The sequence below is a fragment of the Gopherus flavomarginatus genome, chromosome 1 (assembly GCF_025201925.1).
Source record: "Gopherus flavomarginatus isolate rGopFla2 chromosome 1, rGopFla2.mat.asm, whole genome shotgun sequence".
NCBI classification, from domain to species: Eukaryota; Metazoa; Chordata; order Testudines; family Testudinidae; genus Gopherus; species Gopherus flavomarginatus.
Window position 1 is genome coordinate 206,016,072 of NC_066617.1, and position 22,161 is coordinate 206,038,232.

Consider the following 22,161-nt stretch of genomic DNA (forward strand, 5'->3'; position numbering starts at 1 on the left):
AAGTACATTTTGTACTTCTAGAATAAGTGATTTAATTTTGGGGAGGTTAAGGTGTATTAGTTGTACACAACAAAGTGTTTGAATCCCTGCTTTAAGTGCAAAACTTTACCTTAACTATGGAACCACAAGCAGGACTTCCACAGTAATAATAATAAAATAATAATAATAATAAATAATAAATATATTTATATTACCATAGTACCTATGAGCCTCAGTCATGGATTGGGACCCTAGTGTGCTATGCACTGTACAAACACAGAACAAAAAGACTTCCCCTGCTTCACCAAGCAATGAGTAAGTCTGTTTGAGAACATACCATTAATTAACAAGAAACATAAAGTGCTAAACATAGAAATCACAAGACTATTAAGAAGTCCAATTTATTTGAAAAGGAATTTAGAAAAGAATGCCCAAAAAAGGTGGACCAGAAATCTGGAAAGGTGTTTACCTCCAGCAATGTGTTGAAAAATAAACTGTGATTGGGTGCTGAGGTCACTTGGAGTATATTGTTTGCAGGACTTCAAATATTTGTTCTGTTATATATACATGATGTTCTAGGCTTAATATATTAGCATTGTTTCCCTTTTATTAAGCTATTTAAGTAACTGTGAATGCCCAGTTGATGTACTCTGTGATTTAATCATATTGCAACAATGTCTCTTGCTTGTCTGGAATGCTTTTGTGTTTTCTTCTTGTATTCATTTGCATAATTGTTGATTCTTGCCACCTAAGAGTTATAAAGCTGTTTCTTTTCTTCATTTTGTTTTCTATTAGGTGTTGTTTGGGTTGAAGAACCTCCTAATTATGAGTTTTATTAGCTAATTTGTATACCCATTTAACTTCATTGAGTCTGCCATGGTTTTTGTACTTTCAGGAGCATTTTCAGTGTTCTGTCAGTGCTTTCAGAGCTTTATCAGAAGGTACGTTAACACACAGATGTTAACAATCCATTGGGCTGAACAATGCATGAGCACTGACATAAGTTTTTTCCTTTTGTTTTTAGATGGTTTGAATAGTGCCATATAATTAATGTCTTAGGTGCAAGTAAAGTACCTATAGATGTGCCACTCCAAGTGTCTGTATAATAAAATTCATTAATGTATGCAGGTGTAGGGAATGTATCTGATTCTGGTAGGTAATTACAATCATCTGATTTACAGACAAAGATTCTCTCTCCTCAATCCTCTTTCTTTCTTTCTCCTATGGAAATAAAACATTTACTATAGTTTTTCAGGTGTTTTTCATAGAGAAAAATAAAGACTATGAGATTGATTCAAAGGTATATGATTCCATATCACTAAAAAACAGTATGAAACATTATCTCGTCCCATATAATTACACAATTTAAATTATGGTTGCTTGATATTTCCCATTCTAAGACTCTATTTTCAGTTGCTTATAACTTTATTAAATTTTAGCTGTTGGGCTGATTTTTCAGAGGCCTGGAAACTGGCTACATTTGGGCAGATTTTCACAGGTATGGCAAAGGACACAACACTCACACAAAGGTCACCCTCAAATCTGGCCAATGTACAGGCCTGTGAAAAATCATAGTTTGCACATTGCTCAGCAAAGACTTAGATTTTAACAGCTAAATTGTCCAAAGATTCCATCTACACTGAGTGTGCACCACCCCATGGCTGGACATGACTTTCCCTGCAATTACATATCTGGACTGCTGTAGTGTGAGGATATAAACACAAAGAGCCATACAGTAATCAGTTACTATGGAACTCTGTGACTGGAAAGTCCCTCTCTTTCTCATGCTCCCCCTGCAGCACAACCCATCCTGGTCCTCTCTGGTAACCATGAACGACCAGGAACTCTATAACTACTTCACATCTCTCTTTCTTTATCATAGAAGTTTAATACTTAAATTATAAACACACACAACTCACAATAAACTTTACATTCCTTAAAACTATTTGCGTTACTATGTCCCCTTATCAATTCCATTTAAATAGTCCTGATCAGCATTTGAAAGGTCAAGTTTTTGAGCTGGTCTCAGTCTTCTAGACTGTGTTCTCTCTTTTGTTGAGTTTGCACATGGAGTTTCCTGTGGAAAGGGCTCACTCCGTAACGGAAAATCTACAGGTCCCAGATGCTCGCTTTATTGTACTGGGAAATGTTGAAGATGAACCCAATTCCTTAAATGAAGTCTCAGTTAGGTAGGATCTGGGAGTTTTTGCCAAGTTCAGAACAGAAATGTCTGGGAGCTCTTGACCCAAACTTTGTTCCCTGGTCTCAGTTCAGATAGTACTTTTATTCCATGCCAAATAATGATTATTTTTCCTGCAGAATTTTTATTTCAGCACCCCATGCTCAAAATTCCTTCAGGTTGAGCCACGTAGGTGTAAACTGTATTGGTGCCACAGGCAGAGGCAGCCTTAGTCATCTTCCCATCAGAAGTTCTGTTGGAGATAGTCCAGACTCAAGCACTGTTGGCTGAAATGCCAGCAATTTTTTATACAGGCCCACTAATTTTTGCAGAAGTTTTTCAAAAGTCTGCATTGCTGTCTCTAACTCCCCCTTGCACCAGGGTAATGTGGACTAATAGTACAATATCAAAGTCCTGTGCAAATGCTAGGAATGTTCCAGATGTAAATAGAGGCCCATTATCTGACATGATGATGTCAGGAACACCATGTCTAGGAAATACTAATTTTAGTTTCTGGATACCTGTGTTGATGAAGTCTATGTAAGTATAGCCAAACAAATATATCTGGAGAAGTAATTGACTATAATGATGTATGTGTGTCTGTAGTAGGGTGGACCCCTGCTCCTGCCCTGAAGGGGTTAAAAACAACCCTGGGAAGGGGCTGTGGCTGGAGAAAGCAGCCTTTAGGCTGGGGCAAGAAGCCTGGGATGATTGGGGAAAGTAGGCTCAGCTGTGGCCATGCTCCAATCAGGCCCAGTTGGCCCCTATAAGAGGCTGTGAGCCAGAAGCCAAGACAGTCTCTCTCTAGCTATAGAGGGAGATGGGCCTGGCTGTAGGGAGCTGGATATAAGGTACCTGAGTGAAGCAGGGCTGGGGAAAGGCAGACGGGCTGGGGAGCTCTAGCCTGGAAAGTCCCAGGCTGTGGCCTAGCATTGGGCTAATAGGTACTGGGGGTTACAGAGGGCAGCCTAGGGGTAGGCCAAGGCAGCAGGTCCAAACCCTCCTTGCCAGTGATGAGTAGGCTGATACTGCAGTCTGCCCCAGGGTGTGGGGCTAGACAATGACTGGGCAGTAGCCAAACTGAGGCAAGGTAGGGATGGGGGGGGGTTCCCTGGTGGGGGGAGACCCTGAGAGAAAGGAGTTACTGCCAGGGGGCAGTACCCCATGTAAAAGGGCACTGGGTCCAGGGAGGGACACAGGGGCCAGAGGAAAGGTGGATCACCAGCCTGCAGAGGGCACTCCAGAGCTGAATTGAGCTAATTCCCGGAAGTCACCAGCAGGAGGCACTGCAGCAGTGAGTCCGGCCCATCTACAGTGTCCTTCCTAGAAAAACAAATCTGTTATTACCTGTTGCCAAGATCTATCAGGTAACTCTGTAGCGAGTAAGGATTCTGGTTACTTTTTTTTCCAGTTACGTGCTTTGCAGCCCTCTTCTAAAATTTGAAGTTGCCTGCTCAGACCAGGTCACTATACAGATTGCTGTGCTTGTGCTCTGCACTTGTTGATACACTGATATCCTTCATGGAGTTTGGAGGTCATCTTTTTCTGAAGTACACCACTACCTCGATATAACGCCACCTGATATAACACGAATTTGGATATAACGTGGTAAATCAGCGCTCCGGGGGGTGGGGGGTAGGGCTGCACACTCTGGTGGATCAAAGCAAGTTCAATATAATATGGTTTCACCTATAACACAGTAAGATTTTTTTTTGGCTCCCAAGAACAGCGTTATATTGAGGTAGAGGTGTACTGTAGTGATAAGAATGTGCCATCCTTTCAAAAGCAGGCTACCTGCTATGTGAAGGTCATTTCAGTCCTGCTAGGATGGTAGTAATTCTCTGGAAGGTGACATTTTGACCCTATCCTCTTTGGAATAAATGAATAAGTTTCTAGCAAGTCTCTTCCTTTAGTTATTCATCTCCGTTTTGCTGAAGTTGGCTGATAGATGCTGGAATTGCTGCCAAGATAAGGTCAGTATAGACTTTGACATCTTTCCGTAAAGACTTTTCTCCTTCCATTGGTGGCTGCTTAATCAGGGCACGTGCTGCTATGAGTGCTTTCCCTGGTGTGTGTCCAATGTTGAAAGAAAATCACATCAATTGTAGTCAGAATCTTTGAATCCAAGGTGGAAGGTCATTGAGTGGTTTTGAATCTAAAAATACACCTAAGGGCCTGTGGTATGTTTCCATGTTAAAATCTAAGCCAAACAAATATGTATGGAGCCATTCACAGACCCAAATGGCAACTAGAGCTTCCTTTTCTACCTGAGCATACTGCTGCTCACTTTTTGTGATGTTTCTTGATATGAATTCAACAGGTCTCTGGTCTCCTTCTGGCTGTTGTGAGAGCACTGCTCCTAAACCATATGAGGAAGCCTCTGCTGCTACTGTTGCTGAGTATTGTGCCTGAACTGGTAGAGATGTCAGTAGTTCCTTTAGCTGATTAAATGCATTCTGTTGTATTTCCCTGCACACCCCCCACCCCGCGCCAGTGAGATTCACATGTTGTGACCATGAAGGGGATTTCTTAAAGGTTTTGTTTAAATGAGCTAAATTTGACAAGATTTTTCCAAAATGATTTGTCATGCCCAGGAATTTCCTTACAGCAGAAACATCTTGGGGGTCAGGTAAGGCAAATAATACCTTCAGTGTGTCTGAATCTGGCCAAATTCTCTGTTTGCTAATTTTGCGTCATACAAATTTAACCTGCTTTTTTCCAGATTCATATTTCTCATTCAGAGGGAGGTCATGCTGCTGGAAGTGCCTCAAAATTGCATGTAGTCACTCATCATGTTCATTGTTATCTCTCTCATATACCAACATATCATCTGCATGGAAAAGGACACCAGGCAAACCTGACACGAGCTGAGAAATTCTCTTTTGGAAATGTTCTGATGATGGAGATAAGCTAAATGGAAGCTGATTGAAACAGTATCTTCCAACAGGGGTGAGGGAGGTAGTTAAAGGTTTAGATTCTTTAGCAAGAGGGATTTGCCAGAAGCCCACTGTAGCATCAGATTTTGAGGCCTTGAGCGCCGTTGTTCCCAGCTGTGGCTTGGTGTCTTGCCACATCTGCCACAGCTTTTCCAACCTTCCTTCCTATAAAGGTTCTTTGGTCTTCCACTCTCCAATTGTGCACTGTTCTTAGATTGTAAATTTGGTCTGACTGCTCCTTTCACATTTGTGTCTTTACTGTTTACTGTGGCAGTATTGTCTGATGCAGTCTTCTCTATGCTGCTAGCATGTAAGTCAAATTGCTATTCCTTTATGGTTTCTTGCATTCTTGCTTTTGCTAGTGTGAGACCTCAGTGTAACTGAAGCTATGCTGATAAACTGGGGTTTCTTATGACAACAACTATTTTGTCTCTTATTAGTTCTTTTAATGAACCATATTTGTACTGACTGTTCAGCAAGACTTTGAGCTGCAGTAATACAAGCTTCAGCTGTTTTCCCTTGTTCCTGGCACCTCCTATTAAATTTGGCCTTTTCATATACACTATTCTGTCTGGCTGTGAAAGGGGCATCAAAAGTCTCTTACACTTTGGTGTATTCTTTTCCACTTAGTGAAGGGTAGGGCACACAGAATATTAGCAGCATCACCACCCAGGGCAAATATCAGGGCATTTATTGGGTATTTTTGAGCTTTCTCTATTAAATCAGAAGCCAGTGGGAATCATTCAGATCTCTGGATCCAGGTAGGCCATTCTCCTGAGTTGCCGAAATGAAACGTCATTTGTGCTATGGGCTCCATTGCTGCACTGGGACAGGGTTCTGTCTCCTTCCTGCTGCAGCTTTCACAAGTCTTCTCCCCAATTTTCCACTTTCCCAACTGTCATAAACAGATAGCTAAGGGTTAACATCTCTTTCACCTGGAAAGAAGTGATCTAAAACACCTGACCAGAGGACCAATCAGGAAATGGGACTTTTTCGGATCTGGGTGGAGGGAAGTTTGTGTGTGGGTCCTTTGTTCTTGGGTCTTCTGCCTGCACTCTCTCGGCTATGAGAAGTGATTTCTGTTTCCTGCTTTCTAATCTTCTGTTTCCAAGTTGTAAGTACAATATAGTAAGGCAGTAAGGTTTCTATTGTTTTTCTTTTTGTATTTACATGTCTATAGTTGCTGGAGTGCTTTGAATTGTATTCTTTTTGAATAAGGCTGTTTATTCAATATTCTTTTAAGCAAATGACCCTGTATTTGTCACCTTGATACAGAGAGACCATTTTTATGTATTTTTCTTTCTTTTTATATAAAGCTTTCTTTTAAGACCTGTTGGAGTTTTTCTTTAGTGGGAAACTCCAGGGAATTGAGTCTGCAGCTCACCAGGGAATTGGTGGGAGGAAGAAGTCAGGGGGAAATCTGTGTGTGTTAGATTTACTAGCCTGACTTTGCATTCCCTCTGGGTGAAGAGGGAAGTGCTTGTGTTTCCAGGACTGGAAATAAAGAGGGTGGAATCCCTCTGTTTAGATTCACGGAGTTTGCTTCTGTGTCTCTCTCCAGGAACACCTGGAGGGGGGAAGGGAAAAGGTTTATTTCCCTTTGTTGTGAGACTCAAGGGATTTGGGTCTTGGGGTCCCCAGGGAAGGTTTTTGGGGGGACCAGAGTGCCCCAAAACACTCTAATTTTTTGGGTGGTGGCAGCTTTACCAGGTCCAAGCTGGTAACTAAGCTCGGAGGTTTTCATGCTAACCCCCATATCTTGGACGCTAAGGTCCAAATCTGGGACTAGGTTATGATATGGTGTGCAGCGTTGTGGGAAAGATAGAATCCAGAAGCCAGTAGGAATATTATATTTTTCTTTTCTCTGCTAGGGGCTTTTTAGCAGAGAGAAACAGTTTGGTTTTAAAAGGGAACCAGAGAGAATTTTTTTTTCTGCTCTCTCTGGGAGTTGTGGCTTGCATATTAAGCAGCTAATTTTGTGCATAATTAAGCATATTAACCATTAAGGAGCTATTAAGTGTCTTTTGTCACAAAATAGCACTCGCATTAGGAGGCAAATACCAGCACTATACACATGCAAATAAAGTGGTTTTTCTGGTTTACTTTACATTGAAAAGATTAGCTACAGGAAGAAAGGGAAAAAGGCACTGTTGCTAGGCAGACCCCAAGAAGCAACAGAGCTTGCAGTTCAGACAATAAACACCGGAGGGCACCCCAACACAAGAAAACAGGAACCATGACTTCTAAGGCAAAAATGGTGGCGGAAGAACTAAGCAAAGAAGCAGAACACAGGCGACAACTGGAAAAAAGAGAAAAAGAGGTGGAGCTGAAAGAAAGAGAAGAACAGATCAAACAGGCAGCCCATAAAAGAGAACAAGACGCCAAAAATGCAGCCCACCACAGAAAACTAGAAGAAGAAGAGGTGGCCCACCCCCGAGACATGGAAAAACAACAAAAAGAAAGTGAAGAGAAGGAAAAACAGAGAAAACATGAACTGGACTTAGCGCAAACTGGGCTGCATGCGCCAGCCAATCCTAACAACCCTTCGCCAATTATGGTTCCACATCACAGAAAATTTCCCACCTACAAGGCAGGTGATGACACTGAGGCCTTCTTGGAAAATTTTGAAAGAGCCTGTCTTGGGTACAGCATCCCTGAAGACCAGTACATGGTAGAATTGAGGCCACAGCTCAGTGGACCTTTAGCAGAGGTGGCAGCGGAAATGCCTAAGGAGAACATGAACGACTATAAACTTTTTCAAACCAAGGCCAGATACAGAATGGGGATAACCCCGGATCATGCCCGTCGGCGTTTCAGAACCCAAAAGTGGAAACCAGATGTCATTTCCCAAACACACCTACTACGTTGGGAAAAATTATGAGGCCTGGATGTCAGGACACAATGTTAAATCCTTGGAAGAACTGCACCTCCTCATACAAATGGAGCAGTTCTTGGATGGTGTTCCTGAGGACATAACACGGTACATACAAGATGGAAAACCCAAAAATCTCGCTGAGGCGGGGGAGATTGGAGCCAGATGGATGCAAGTGGCAGAAAGCAAGAAAGCTACTGTCAAGGGGAACGAATACTCCAGAGGACACACCGACCATAAACCCTACAACCGAGGGCAGCCAAAAACCCCACTTACAACCCAAGTAAAGCCACAGACACAGTATTCTTCCACCTCACTAGTCTCCAGGAACTCACCTCGACCCAGTGACCCATCAGATGGAAGATGCTTTAAGTGTAATTAACTGGGACATATCAAGGCCAACTGTCCAAAGAACGCCATCCGAGTGCAGTTCATTACACCACCATCACACCAAAGATCCCCAGGCCCAGATGCCTCTCAAATACCCTTTGAGCGAAGGGAAAATTTGAGAGTGGGCGGAAAGAAGGTTACTGCTTGGAGAGACACGGGGGCACAAGTGTCAACTATCCACCAATCCTTCGTTGATCCCAAATTCATCAACCCAAAGGCCAAAGTGACAATTTACCCCTTCATGTCACAAGCTGTAGACTTGCCTACAGCTGAACTGCCTGTCCAATACAAAGGCTGGTCAGGAATGTAGACTTTTGCAGTCTATGACAATTATCCTATCCCCATGCTACTGGGGGAAGACTTGGCCAACCAGGTGAAGCAAGCCAAGAGAGTGGGAATGGTTACACGCAGCCAAACCAGACAAGCTTCCAGACCCATTCCTGTTCCTGAGCCGTCCACAGACGCCCCGTCTGTGTTACCAGAGACCCAGACAGAGGTAGTGGACCCGGATACCATGCCAACCACTGAAACAGCCACAGCGCCTCCAGTCCCAGGCCCGGAACTGGAACAGCAACCAGCACCAGCAAGTGCAACCACATCTTCAAACTCAACACCAGAGCGTGCCAGCGAGCCAGAACTGGCAGAAGCAACAGACAGCCATACCCAAAAGGCTCAGCCAGAGCCTGAAATACCCTCAGGTGCACCAGCGGAGAGTGGTTCACCAGCAACGGAAACAACCCCATCACCTACATCTCTTCCAGAGGGACCAAGCCCAAGTCCACAGTCTGAGGAAGAACTGGTGACCCCAGCCTCAAGGGAACAGTTCCAGACTGAGCAGGAAGCAGATGACAGCCTTCAGAAAGCTTGGGCAGCGGCACGGAGCACCCCACCGCCTCTCAGCTCTTCTAATCGATCCCGGTTTGTTATAGACCAAGGACATTTATACAAGGAGATTCTTTCTGGTGGACACCGGGAAGAATGGCAGCCGCAAAAACAGTTGGTGGTTCCAACTAAGTACCGGGGGAAGCTCTTAAGCTTAGCCCATGATCATCCCAGTGGCCATGCTGGGGTGAACAGAACCAAGGACCGGTTGGGGAAGTCCTTCCACTGGGAGGGGATGGGCAAGGACGTTGCCAAGTATGTCCAGTCTTGTGAGGTATGCCAAAGAATGGGAAAACCCCAAGACCAGGTCAAGTCCCCTCTCCAGCCATTCCCCATAATTGAGGTCCCATTTCAGCGAGTAGCTGTGGATATTCTGGGTCCTTTCCCAAAAAAGACACCCAGGGGAAAAGCAGTACGTACTGACTTTCGTGGACTTTGCTACCCGATGGCCGGAAGCAGTAGCTCTAGGCAACACCAGGGCTAACACTGTATGCCTGGCCCTAACAGACATTTCTGCCAGAGTAGGTTGGCCTCCGACATCCTTACAGATTCAGGATCTAATTTCCTGGCAGGGACCATGCAAAAACTGTGGGGAAACTCATGGGGTGAACCACTTGGTTGCCACACCGTACCACCATCAAACCAATGGCCTGGTGGAAAGGTTTAATGGAACTTTGGGGGCCATGATATGTAAATTCATCAACTAATACTCCAATAATTGGGACCTAGTGTTGCAGCAGTTGCTGTTTGCCTACAGGGCTGTACCACATCCCAGTTTAGGGTTTTCACCGTTTGAACTTGTGTATGGTCACGAGGTTAAGGGGCCATTACAGTTGGTAAAGCAGCAATGGGAGGCGTTTACGCCTTCTCCAGGAACTAACATTCTGGACTTTTTAAGCAACCTAGAAAGCACCCTCCGACACTCTTTAGCCCTTGCTAAAGAGAACCTAAAGGATGCTCAGGAAGAGCAAAAGGCCTGGTATGACAAACATGCCAGAGAATGTTCCTTCAAAGTAGGAGACCAGGTTATGGTCTTGAAGGCGCAACAGGCCCATAAGATGAAAGCATCATGGGAAGGGCCATTCACAGTCCAAGAGCGCCTGGGAACTGTGAACTACCTCATAGCATTTCCCAATTCCTCACTAAAGCCCAGAGTGTACCATGTTAATTCTCTCAAGCCTTTCTATTCCAGAGACTTACAGGTTTGTCAGTTTACAGTCCAGGGAGATGATGCTGAGTGGTCTGACGGTGTCTACTATGAAGGGAAAAACGATGGTGGCGTGGAAGAGGTGAACCTCTCAACCATCCTGGAACGTCTGCAGCGGCGACAAATCAAGGAGCTGTGCACTAGCTTCGCCCCATTGTTCTCAGCCACCCCAGGACGGACTGAACGGGCATACCACTCCATTGACACAGGTAATGCTCACCCCATTAGAACCCCACCCTACCGGGTGTCTCCTCATGCCCAAGCTGCTATAGAACAGGAGATCCAGCACATGCTACAGATGGGTATAATCCACTCATCTACCAGTGCATGAGCATCTCCAGTGGTTCTGGTACCCAAACCAGATGGGGAAATACGCTTTTGCATGGACTACCATAAGCTAAATGCGGTAACTCGTCCGGACAACTATCCAATGCCCCCCACCGATGAGCTATTGGAAAAGTTGGGACGGGCCCAGTTCATCTCTACAATAGACTTAACCAAGGGGTACTGGCAAGTACCGCTAGATGAACCTGCCAAGGAGAGGTCAGCATTCGTCACCCATGCGGGGGTGTATGAATTTAATGTCCTTCCTTTCGGCATTCGAAATGCACCCGCCACCTTCCAGAGGCTGGTTGATGGACTACTAGCAGGACTGGGAGAATACGCAGTTGCCTACCTCGATGATGTGGCCATTTTTCAGACTCCTGGCCCGAACACCTACTACACCTGGAAAAGGTCTTTGAGTGCATCAGGCAGGCCGGACTAACTGTTAAGGCCAAAAAGTGTCAAATAGGCCAAAACAGAGTGACTTACCTGGGGCACCAGGTGGGTCGAGGAACCATAAACCCCCTACAGGCCAAGGTGGATGCTATCCAAAAGTGGCCTGTCCCAAGGTCAAAGAAACAGGTCCAATTCTTCTTAGGCTTGGCCGGGTACTACAGGCGATTTGTCCCACACTACAGCCAAATCGCTGCCCCACTGACCGACCTGACCAAAAAGACCCAGCCAAATGCAGTTAAGTGGACTGATGAGTGTCAAAAGGCCTTTATCCAGCTTAAGGCGACGCTCATGTCTGACCCTGTATTCAGGGCCCCGGACTTTGACAAGCCATTCCTAGTAATCACGGATGCATCTGAGCGTGGTATTGGAGCAGTTCTCATGCAGGAAGCAACAGATCACAACTTCCATCCTGTCGTGTTTCTCAGCAAGAAACTGTCTGAGAGGGAAAGTCACTGGTCAGTCAGTGAAAAGGAATGCTACGCCATTGTGTACGCCCTAGAAAAGCTACGCCCATATGTTTGAGGACGGCGGTTCCAGCTACAAACTGACCATGCTGCACTAAAGTGGCTTCATACTGCCAAGGGGAACAACAAGAAACTTCTTCGTTGGAGTTTAGCTCCCCAAGATTTTGATTTTGAAATTCAGCACATCTCAGGAGCTTCTAACAAAGTAGCTGATGCACTCTCCCGTGAGAGTTTCCCAGAATCCAGTAGTTAAATAGTGTTCTTAAAATGTAGAAGTCTGTTAGTTATATACTTAGTGGTATATGTAAAGGTGCATGTGTTGTATTAATCTGTTTATTTTCAAGTTCTAGAAGGAAATCGCCGCCAGTGAGCTTCCCCACTGTCTGCAATTTGGGGGACGTGTCATAAACAGATAGCTAAGGGTTAACGTCTCTTTCACCTGGAAAGAAGTGATCTAAAACACCTGACCAGAGGACCAATCAGGAAACGGGACTTTTTTGGATCTGGGTGGAGGGAAGTTTGTGTGTGGGTCCTTTGTTCTTGGGTCTTCTGCCTGCACTCTCTCGGCTATGAGAAGTGATTTCTGTTTCCTGCTTTCTAATCTTCTGTTTCCAAGTTGTAAGTACAATATAGTAAGGCAGTAAGGTTTCTATTGTTTTTCTTTTTGTATTTACATGTCTATAGTTGCTGGAGTGCTTTGAATTGTATTCTTTTTGAATAAGCTGTTTATTCAATATTCTTTTAAGCAAATGACCCTGTATTTGTCACCTTGATACAGAGAGACCATTTTTATGTATTTTTCTTTCTTTTTATATAAAGCTTTCTTTTAAGACCTGTTGGAGTTTTTCTTTAGTGGGGAACTCTAGGGAATTGAGTCTGCAGCTCACCAGGGAATTGGTGGGAGGAAGAAGTCAGGGGGAAATCTGTGTGTGTTAGATTTACTAGCCTGACTTTGCATTCCCTCTGGGTGAAGAGGGAAGTGCTTGTGTTTCCAGGACTGGAAATAAAGAGGGTGGAATCCCTCTGTTTAGATTCACGGAGTTTGCTTCTGTGTCTCTCTCCAGGAACACCTGGAGGGGGGAAGGGAAAAGGTTTATTTCCCTTTGTTGTGAGACTCAAGGGATTTGGGTTTTGGGGTCCCCAGGGAAGGTTTTTGGGGGGACCAGAGTGCCCCAAAACTCTCTAATTTTTTGAGTGGTGGCAGCTTTACCAGGTCCAAGCTGGTAACTAAGCTCGGAGGTTTTCATACTAAACCCCCATATTTTGGACGCTAAGGTCCAAATCTGGGACTAGGTTATGATACCAACTCACTCAGCACTCTGGCAGCCTGGGAGTCATTTTTCTTTTCCTTACTCCTTCAGAGAGTGATTCACCCACTTTTGACACAATGTAGTGCGAGGACATAAATACAAAAACCCTCGTCTTAAGCAACTAGAGAACACTCTGACCAGGAAGTCCTTTTCTTTATTAAGCCCCCACTGCAGTACATCCTGGTCCCCTCTGGTAACTGTGGAGGACCTAGAGCTCCATAATGACTCTACAGATGCTGTGGGCCAATGCCAAGGCCAGGCCCACAGCAGGGAGCCTGTCTTTTCTGCACTTTCTATGACCTGTGGAAGCAGCATGATTTGAATTCAGCAGAGATAAGAGCCCAACCTAGGGGGAAGGTGCAGGGGAGGTATATTGGGATAAGGTGCCAGAGGTCGGGGGAGATTGGGACAAGAAGCCTGAGGATGGGAGAGGGAAACTTTGAGTTGGGTATTTCCTTTCTGTGAACAGTTGTAGTATTGAGTTTTGTAAGTGTGCATGTCTGAATATAGCAAACATGAGCATACACTCAGGCACTGTAGAGCTTTTCCCATAGTAGGCACAGAGCTAGTGTTCCAGACTGGATGCAGACAAAGCAGCAGTGGGAAGAATAGGAACAGCAGCAGGTGCAGCAAAATACTATTTGGTCTAAATGGAGGTGAGCTGAGTTGGGAACCATCAGTTCTAAATGGAGGTGAGCTGAGTTGGGAACCATCAGTTCTAAATGGAGGTGAGCTGAGTTGGGAACCATCAGTATGTCTGCAGTGAAACGTAAGCCCATGCTTGATGCTGGGCTCAGGCCTAACCTCCCCCTCTCCCTTACATCTACATTGCAATTGTGCTAATCCACAGCTTGGACCCAGAGTCCCAGGACCCTGCAAGACTGGAGTGTCCAAGCTCAAGTTAAGCTGGGACCCAGTGTCTGAGCCCTATTGCTTTGCAGTGTAGTCACAGCCTGTCAGGGTTCTCCCCCAACTCTGGGGTACAGATATGGGGACCATCATAGAATATCAGGATTGGAAGGGACCTCAGGAGATCATCTAGTCCAACCCCCCTGCTCAAAGCAGGACCAATCCCCAGACAGATTTTTTGCCCCAGATCCCTAAAATGTCCCCTCAAGGATTGAACTCACAACCCTAGGTTTAGCAGGTCAATCCTCAAATCACTGAGCTATCCCTCACCCCACATGACCCTTCCTAAAGTTTCCTCCAGTGACTGGTTCTGGCACGGTGGGACCCACAACAAGGCAATGATCAATTTCCCTTCAGTAGCCATTCCCACCTCCCCAAGTCTTCTGTCTCAGTGGTGGTCATGGATAGAATAAGAGATAATTGGGACTTCTGCATAGATATATGCTTGATTAACTGTGAGCCCTCCCAGACTACTCAGTCCGTCGGGGTCAAGTTTCCTCCCCAGACTCACTCAGGAAGGTGGTGCTACTCCCCCAGCTCTGTCAGGAGAAGGAACAGTGCAACTTTATAGGCCCAGTGGAGGGAAAGGGGAGGGAGTCTGCACTGCTCAGCAGGCCCGACAGGGGGCTGGTCTGGTGTTGGGGGCACAGGCTGAGGCTGGCCCCAGGACAAACTCTACAGTGTAATAGAGATACAAAAATGATAAGCCTTATTTTTGTTATCAATTTCTAGCATACAGGATTCAGGCTGGATAAACACTTTCTTTTACGCTTACCTGCATTCAACTGATGATGTTAGTTTCATCTTTTTAACACTCAGTCTCCAATAGTCTCAATTTTTAAACAAATTAGGTATTTCTTTACAATAAAAATATGTGAAAGACCCCCTAAGCTTATATTCTACCAGATTAAGTTAAAACTTCCCCAAGGCACAAATTCCTTTTCTTGTCTTTGGATGGTATTGCTACCACCATCAAGTGATTTACATAAAAATTCAGGGAAGGGTAACTTGGAATCCCTATCCCCCCAAGTCCCTTCACCCCCTTTCTTGGGGAGGCTTGAGAATAATATACCAACCAATTGCCTTAGCAATGTGCGCACAGACCAGACCGTTTGTCTTCAGGACACTGAAATCAATCAGGTTCTTAAAAAAAGAACTGTATTTATAAAGAAAAAAAATAAAAATCACTCTTGCAAAATCAGGATGGAAGGTAACTTTACAGGGTAATAAAAATATTTAAAACACAGAGGATTCCCCTCTGGGCTCAGCTTCACAGTTACAAAAACAGAAATAAAACTACCTCTGCAGCATAGGAAAACTCACATGCCAAAACAAAAGATAACCTAATGCATTTCCTTGCCCTACTTACAATGTCTGTGGCTTTAGATGGATTATTCCAGGTATATTTTCAGGAAATGTTATACCTGCCTGGCTTCTTCCTCCGTCCGGATAGGGAACAACAAAGGAGAACAACAAACAAATACTCCCCTTGCCCCTAGATTTGAAAGTATCTTCTTTCCTCATTGGTCCTTCTGGTCAGGTGCCAGCTAGGTTATTTGAACTGCTTAACCCTTTACAGATAAGGCAATTCAGTACAGCTGCCAAGGAAGGATTTTATGCTATTGCATTACATAAAGGTTCTTACCCTTCCCCCTATATTTATGACACAGCCCCACTTGACTTTGGTCCTGGGTGTCAGCCAGAAGTAGCCCACAATTTTATGGGACAGCTCTTAGTCCTCTCCATCCCAACAATCTGCAATCCACTCTATTGAAAATGGAAGCCACCTCCCCGTTTGCAAAGGCAGCCAACTCTGCTTTATGACAACATGCTCAGCTGGGATGGTGCCCTGCTGGCCCCTGAACCCAGCCTGGGAACTGGTGGGAGCCATCAGAAGGTTCCCAGTGAGGAGCATGAAGTGACTATGTTAATGAAACCACTCCCAGAACAGGCCATGAATTAGGATCAGCAGCAAATTTTCTATCCCTACTCATAAGAGCTGAGCCTCCAGAGAACCCCAGTGGAGACAGAAGCCACCCCAGAGCCTTGTAAGTATATGACTCAAATTAAAATATTATTATTGTTGTTATTATTATTATTATTATTACAGCAACAGGAGGGATTTCTGCTGTAAGAAACAATGAAAAAATAGTAAGCCCCAGCTACCAGTGTTTGGCCACCAATGGCGGATTGCATCACAGCACCTAAGTTTTGTCCCCCCGCCCATCCTTTGCCCTTCCCCCTGCTCACCTACCATGTGGCGTTCAAAATGGCAACTTGGAATTTCAATCATTTGTAAATGTGTAAAGATTATTTGAGCTGTTAAGTCAGAGGTTTGCTATGGTCATTCTTTTTTTCCTTTCAGTAATTAGAAATTTGCCACTCTGTAATCACTTCTCCTGGGTCTATGCAGCTGCCTGTAAACAGTGAACTGAGTATGTGTGGGAAACAGTATTCTATTTCCAGATTTAGTCCACTTCAGTTAGAGGTTTCCATGCAGTATGCAGGTCACAAAATCATTTCCCCAAAGTATGAGTGAGGTGTCAGTTTTCCCCCAGAAGTGTGTGGGGTGGAGGAAAGCGGCAGATTTCAGTGTGTTTGCGTGCGGCAATAACAGGGTAAGCCGTGTGTGAGCTAACACATCGTCACATTAATTCCCTCATGGATTCTGACTCAATCCTGGCTGCTGATAGCTGCCAACTTTTCCTGAAGCAAGAACACCTGATACACTCTTCCTTGCAATGTGACTATTTTCCAGGCCCCGCTGTATAGCTGACTAGTCCACTACACTCACAAAGGAGCTGTTCGGTCACTATTCGTTGGAATACTTCAGCTGCAGACATTGCAGATTTCCCTCCAGCAGCTTGGAATAACATCTCCCTCTGCTGATAGGTCACCACAAGAACACTGTCTTCTGAAATAGGAAAGGCCTGAAATGAGAGAGAGTCTCTTGCAGCAAGGGCACTATACATGTGCCCCCCTCCCAATATGGCAATTTGTTTTGAAATGTTTATGAAACAGAAAAAAAAATTAGTTATACTTATTTTAAACTTACCATTGCCTCTGCACTTCTGTAACAGTGATTAACAAGGCTGTGACCAGAGACAGTATGAGGACTGAAGCATCTCCTTCACAATATGTGGTGCTGCACTTTAGAACATTTGATGTTCTTGAGATTCCACAGTAATTAATTCTATGCTTCTCCACAGAGCTATTTTAGATGATAAACCTCTGTTTCCTGCCCTGGTTCTGGACCTGTGTTCTTGAAGAACTTGATCCCTGGCCCAAAGTACCGTCACAGACCATTCCAAACAGAAGTGTTTCGATGATGAAGTTCTGGTTGAGTCTCTTGAGAGGACTGACCAGAAGATCCAGTACCAGAAGAAGAGGGATGAAAGACTGGAACAATGGCATACTGACTGGCAGGAGGACAGACTCAGGCTTACCACCTAGGTGGAGGATAGCGTTTCAATGATGCAGCAGGCACTTGCTGTTCCTGCTCCAGGAACTGCTCTGCAGCTAAAGGAGAAGGACAGAGCTCAGGAGAAAGAACTGTTTCAGCAGCTCCTGTCCATAATGGCTGCAAGAGCACTGGCTCCCGCACACCACAGCATGATCACCCTGCAATGTCCCCTCAGTCCAGCAAGGGGTGGCCCAGGCACTCAGGACTCATGAGCGGCTGGGAAGGGCAACCAAACACTGTGCAGCCTTCCTTCTTCCATTCCTCTCTGGTGGAAACCTCCCCCTCTCCCACTGCCAAGTGAGGGGACAAGGTGTAAAGAAGGGAAAGGAGCACATGGGGCCCGGGGACATGCAGCAATAGGGGGATTGTGTTGGATATTACTATTTCCTACCCTTCTTTTGGGGTGTGTGGTTTTGTAGTGGCTGCTAGCCTGCCCAAAGCAGTGTGAGTGGCTTGCTGTTGTAAGACATGTTTACAAATAAAGCATATTATATTGCCAAGAAAGTTTATTGCTCTCATATCACATATACAATTATAATCTAAGACAATACAGCTAAAAACATGTTCGGGGCAACTAAGTGTTAGTAAGCAAACAGTATTCCTCTGTTTAGTGAGGTACAGCATTTCACATTTCAATATACAGATTGAATATAGCTATTGTGCCCTACCCCCACCAGATTCATTAATTATCATGTCAATCAGACTTACAATGCATGCCAATCAAGCCTACTTCCTTCCAAAACACTGCCTCTTCTCCAAAAAAGATAAAATAAATGAGCCAGTTTTTCCCCCCAAGAACATTTGTACAGATAGTATTTACCCTCCTCCATTGGGCCATCCAAATCCACAATGAGAGCACACAAAGCATCCTGACTTCTGCTGGGTGCAACCAGCTCCTGCAGTGGTAGGTTCCTGCCTTGCTACAGACTTTGTGTATATGTTGGGAGAGGCACATGCACAAGGAGGCTGATTTTAAGGTTACATGGGCAATCTAAATTCTGGCATTTCCCAAGTTTTCAGTGCTTGATTTGTAATCTTAATATTCTTTGAACATACTTTTATTGTGTCTGCAATTGTCTGTGTACGTTTGTGTGTGTATTGCATGTACACTACTATGTGCATGTGGTTAAATACAGTATAGAGTTAATCTTGTTGCTAAAGCATGTAATGGGGATTTCAATGATTAAGTCCTATACCTAGTTCTAACACAAACTTTCTGTGTGTCCTTGGACAAGTCTGTCAGTCCTGTGTTTCAGTTTCCCCACTTGTAAGAAGGGGAATGAGACCTCTGCAGGGTGGTGCTATAAAATTAAGTGTATATGCCATGTACTGAAAATGCCTTATTTTTGCCATATAATTTTTTCATGGTATAAGCGAAACTAAATCATTGCAAATTATACTTAGATAATATTGGCCACTAATTACACTGGTCTACAATTTTTGAGAAGTCGTCTGCTTCAGAGATAAAATGTGATATTTATTATTTATTTTGATGTGCTGAATTCAAATATGACAATTAAAACAACTGATTGGCTACTGTTTCTAAGATATTTAAGTTTTTACATTTTATGTCTATGTATGTTGTGTAGATAGTAGAGTTTTAATCATAAATTGTAAACCTAGGTCTTTTCATGTGTTTATGGTTGCTTTACATGATAATATTTCACCTGTCCCGTTTATGTAACACTTTAAAAATCAGCAAAAGGGTTATATAAATAAAATTTATTATGAAACAAAAGGCAAAAAACTCTTATGCACATAGTTTAGTCCTATTCAGTGTCTACTCGGCGCTTCTTGGTTTGTCTTTTGTATTCATTAAATGGAGCATCTCTTGTCACTGTCCAGCAATAGTCTGCAAGCATTGATGGGCTCCATTTGCCCTGATAGCCTGCCAGGAGATTCCACTGCTGTAGTCTGGAGGCCAACAGCTCTGCCTTACTCTTCGGTAGTTCCAAATCCCTGACAAGGTCATTCAGTTCACCTTGTGTTATGAGGTGTGGTTCAGAGGAGGAGGATGGGAGAAAATGTGGGTCCTGTGACATTGATGGTTCAGGACCAGAAGTTTCATCCTCCTCGTCTGACTCAAGTGAGAAGGATTCTGGTGCATCAGGAACCGGCAGTCCTTCTCCATGGGGTACTGGGCGTATAGCTGATGGAATGTTTGGATAATGCACAGTCCACTTTTTCTTCTTTGACACACCTTTCCCAACTGGAGGCACCATGCAGAAGTAACAATTGCTGGTTTGATCTGTTGACTCTCTCCAAATCATTGGCACTGCAAAAGGCACAGATTTCCTTTTCCTGTTCAACCACTGGTGAAGATTTGTTGCACAAGTATTGCAGCATATGTGTGGGGCCCACCTCTTGTCCTGATCTCCAATTTTGCAGCCAAAATAAAGGTGATAGGCTTTCTTAACCATAGTGGTTATACTGCGCTTTTGTGATGCAAAAGTCACTTCACCACAAACATAGCAGAAGTTATCTGCACTGTTCACACAAGTATGAGGCATCTCTGCTCACTTTGGCTAAACAGAAATGTGTCCCTTTGCAAAATCAAACACTGACAAGTAAGAAAGCACGACACTGTATGATTTCTAGAGCTGATATAGGGCAATTTGTTCAGCAGAGTGATGTAAGCTTCGTTATGATTGCATCATCCATGACTTCTAGGAAGAACATGATGCAATTCATATCATGTATGACGCAATACCAGCTTCAGATTGCATCATTCATTGTTTTGCCTAAAAAGCAAGGTCTGTTCAAACTCAGTCATAGATTTATTCATAGATCCAGTCAAAGATGTATTTTAGTCATTTCTGGTTTAAATTGAGATCTCTTCCCTTTATAACTCACTTATCTTCCACCATTCCCAAGTCAAGGGTTGTATATACTGACCCAATAGCATATCTTGAAAACTAGAGCCAATCAACAATTTCAAGCATAATTTTCATTCTTAGTGATGCAGAATTAGTAAAGTTGGACTACATTTATTTCAGAAGCATTTTGGCTGTAGAGCAGTGTTATTTGAAGTTTGTGTGGGTGACTTAGCTGTGTGATTCCCTACTGCCATTTATTGTAGTTGCCTCTCTAAATCACTTCATACTGCTTTGAAAATGTTATATAACTTTTCAGCAGGTGACTTCATTGTTTTTCAGAGTCCTGCCATATTGCAGGGATCGGCAACCATTGGCATGCGGCCTGCCAGGGAAAGCACCCTGAGGGGCTGGGCCGATTTGTTTACCTGCCACGTCTGCAGGTTTGGCCAAACGTGGCTCCCACTGGCCACAGTTCACCGCTCCAGGCCAATAGGGGTTGTGGGAAGCAGTGTGGGCCGAGGGATGTGCTGGCCGCCGCTTCCCACTGCCCCCATTGCCTGGAGCAACAAACCGCAGCCAGTGGCAGATAAACAAACCGGCCCACCGGGGTGCCGCTTGCCAAAGGTTGCCGATTCCTGCTCTATGCATTATCTGAATCACTGATGAAGATACTGCACAGAACTGGACCCAGACGCGATCTCTGTTGGACCCCACTCTTTATGTCCTTCCAGCATGACTGCAAACCACTGATAACTACTCTCTGGGAATGGTTTTCCGAACAGTTTTGCACCCACCTTATAGTAGCTCCATCTAGATTGCATTTCCTTTGTTTGTTTATGAGACGGCCATGCGAGACAGTATCAAAAGCCTTACTAAAGTCAAGATATACCAAGTCTGTCTAATTACGATGGATGGTTGTACAGAGTGTTCACCACAAGGAAACTGGGCTGATCTGCAACCTATTAATTTTCAGAGCTTTTGAGGTGATGGAAAGATCTTTCCAAAAGAAAGGGAAGCTTATTGTCTCCTTTAACAAAGATCTGGCTCCAGCACCATGCGTGATTTGTTTAACAACTAGATTAAACTGTCAAAGGCCAAGCCAAGGTTCTAAATGTAAATTACACGTGGCCAAGAAATAAACAAGAAATTAGATTAACCAAATTTTAAACCAGTGCATCTCTGACAGAAATTAGTGTACAACAGGAAATCAAGTGGAATGGTTAGAACATATTGATTGATTTACAAGTCATGAGCAAGGAACATTAGGTTAAAGTATTACGTTAATGTACTAAATTAAGAATGTCCCTGTAAAAATGTATTCTCTCTATATTTTATTGATTTTTGTCTTTCCTTTTGACACATTCAATTATTTTGTCCAACCAACTTAATTAAGTCTTACAATTGCTAAGAGTTTCTCAAGATACAACACATGTTTTTGTTAAAGAATCTGTCAGAGTTTGACTTGTGCTTGGAACATAATACAGATGACCAAGTCCAGAGACATGGGATGTTTGGGGGTGCTGTAACCTTATTATCCTGCTACTGCTGGAAGTCTGGTGCTAAAGCTCTGAAAGTAAGGTGCAGGTTGCTGGAGAAGCTATGCTAATAAAACAATCTTATGCCCAGCCTTGCTAATTTGTCAAGAAACCTTCCTATTCCAAGGAAGATATATGATAACTGGGAATGAGGAGATCTGCATTCAATTCCTTTTTCTACCTCTTGTCTCTCTATTTATTTATATTAAGCTGTTTTAGGCAGTTACTGTTTTTTAGCATCTAGCATAATGGGGAACAGATCTCAACTGAGACCTCTAGGTGCTACCATAATATAAATAAAATCTAATAATGATCGTGGCAAGCCATGCAAGAGATGTCAGTGTTGCGAAATAGAAAGAAGGAGGAGACCAGTGCATTGAGACAGATTGGAGTATTCTCCACATAAAGGTGATAGTTGAAATGATGGGACTAACAAGGT